This window comes from Castor canadensis, chromosome 2 (genome assembly GCF_047511655.1).
Source record: "Castor canadensis chromosome 2, mCasCan1.hap1v2, whole genome shotgun sequence".
Classification (NCBI taxonomy): domain Eukaryota; kingdom Metazoa; phylum Chordata; class Mammalia; order Rodentia; family Castoridae; genus Castor; species Castor canadensis.
In genome coordinates this window covers 177,850,797-177,853,208 of record NC_133387.1, presented here as the reverse complement: position 1 = coordinate 177,853,208, position 2,412 = coordinate 177,850,797, and the positions used below count along the sequence as shown (strand labels likewise).

The 2,412-nt window shown below is 36.2% G+C and overlaps 1 pseudogene; it reads left to right on the top strand.

Moving 5' to 3' along the window:
* The first annotated feature begins 1,045 nt into the window (after positions 1-1,045).
* Positions 1,046-1,926, top strand: LOC141418560 (olfactory receptor 8B8-like; annotated as a pseudogene).
* The last annotated feature ends 486 nt before the right edge of the window (positions 1,927-2,412 follow it).

Genomic DNA, 2,412 nt, shown 5'->3' with positions numbered 1-2,412 from the left:
TATGTCTTATTTGTAAATACCAAGTCTTTAATATGTATTGATATTTTTAACACATTGTCTATTTGACCTCCTGAAACCAATAGTGTTGCATAACTGAACCTTTTATCTTTTGGCTGACATCACTTGATATTATCTCAAATGGCTTCTGGCAGCCAGCATCCCATTCTCTGCTTCTGTGTTATAATTGTTTCAGATGGCACTATACATGAGGTCCTGGAGTATTTCTTCATCAGTATCATGCTTATTTATTTATCATCATGTCCTCATATGTGGGGATGAAGTTCAGGGATTGAAGTTGTGCCATTTTCTTTCCATGCTGTGCAATCCTGAAACTCAAGTGAAATTGATAAAAGAATTTCACTGCAATGGGCACAGAGAATGCTCAGAGTCAAGGGAAACAGAGGTTGCAGTCTCTTACTCTGTAAGTTCCATCCTCATGGACAGATGCCATACTCTTCCAGACTTGTGAGCTTTCCTGTGGCATAGGGCAGTCACTTAACCATTCATATACCCTAATTCTTTTGATTTGGATTGTAAACAGAGTTCATAGTTCTAACTCCACCAAAATCAGTCCTTCATCGATGGTCAGCACCAGTTGCTAAGGCTTCACACTTCAATTTTATTGATGAAGGCAGGGCTGAAGCAATGAAGGTATGAAAAGATAAGAGAAGGGCAATCCTATTCTGCTCTATCTTCTTTTCCCTTGGTTTTTCCAACAGTCCTGTTTTCATTTGACCACACTGACATTATTTTCTCTGTAGGCTAAGTTCATGAAGCTCTTAACTATATTAAGCTTTAAAGGCTCTAAAAAGAAGAAAAGCCACTCCACATTAAGGCAGCATGAGAATGTTCTCTAAATTTACATTTATCAGTTTCAATCACTACCAACATATAATCAATATTTGTGGGAAAATATAATTTAAAAATATCTGTGTTGTTCCTTAATGTCACTGTTTTTTATTTTTCCTTTGTCCACAGATTCTTTTACATAAGAGTGATTCTTGCAAACACCTCTTTGTTAACAGAATTCACTTTCACGGGGTTAATGGACCAACCTGACCTCCAAATACCCCTTTTCTTCTTATTTTTATTAATGCATGTAGTCACTGCATTGGGAAATTTGGGATTGATATCTCTCATTGTGCTGAATTCACATATTCATAGCCCCATGTACCTTTTCCTCTTTAATTTGTCCCTCAAGGACTTCTCTTATTCTTCTGTGGTTACACCCAAATGCTGATGAACTTCATATGAAGTAAGAATGTTATCTCTTACATGGAGTGTATGATGCAAATCTACTTTATTTGTTTTTTATCATTTCTGAATGCTGTGTGCTGACCTCAATGGCCTATGCTTGCTATTTGGCTATCTGCAAACCACTTTTGTATAACACTGCTATGTCCCCTAAGGTATGTGCCTACTTTATATTTGGCTCATATTTGATGGCATTTTCTGGTGCCATGGCCAATATGGGATGTGTCCTGAAACTGACATTCTGTGATGGAAACATTATCAACTACTTTTTCTGTGATGTCCTCCCTTTGCTCCAGCTCTCCTGCACCAGCACTTATGTCAATGAGCTAGAGACTTTCACTGTAGGAGGCATTAATATCATTGGGCCCAGTCCCACCATCTTTATATCATTTCCTTTCATCCTCTCCAATACCTTCCACTCTTTCCACTCTAGTGAGGGCAGGTCCAAAGCTTTTAGTACCTGCAGTTCACACATAATTGGTGTTTCTCTGTTCTTTGGATCAGGTACATTTATGTATTTAAAACCTTCTTCTGCTGGATCTATGGATTCAGGAAAAATCTCCTATCTTTTATACTATTGTGGTTCCCATGATAAACCCCTTAATCTACAGCGTGAGGAACCAAGATGTTAAGGTTGCTCTGAGAAAAAACCTAAGCGAGAGAAAGTTTTGATTAGAGAATAATGTATCTATACTTATATCAGATGATTCTCTGAGTTTAATTAATTCATTTTTGGTGGCATATTTTGTGTCTTATATTTTCCCTATCATGTACATAGAAATTTAGGATTTGTCTTGCTTCCCGTTATTTTTAAACAGTGTGTTTTCTTTTAATCATTTCTCCTTTCACCATTTACATATATTAAGAATAATATTAAGAAAGTAATTTATTATTTTTTTAACCATCATTATGAAATCTATTCTCAAAAGAATGAATGGTTCTGTCAGTAATTAAATAAAGTAATACTAGGTTGACTATATGCCATTGTGGAGAAAAGCTCATGTATGTCACTTGAAATGTGAGTCAGTCTGTCTGTTGCTGTCTTTCTATCTTTCCCTTGGCCTGATTATATGACTTTCAAATGCCAGTATTTCAGGATTCTGATATTTCTTCATGGACCTTGATATACAATCCACCTTCCAGCTGTAAACATTATAC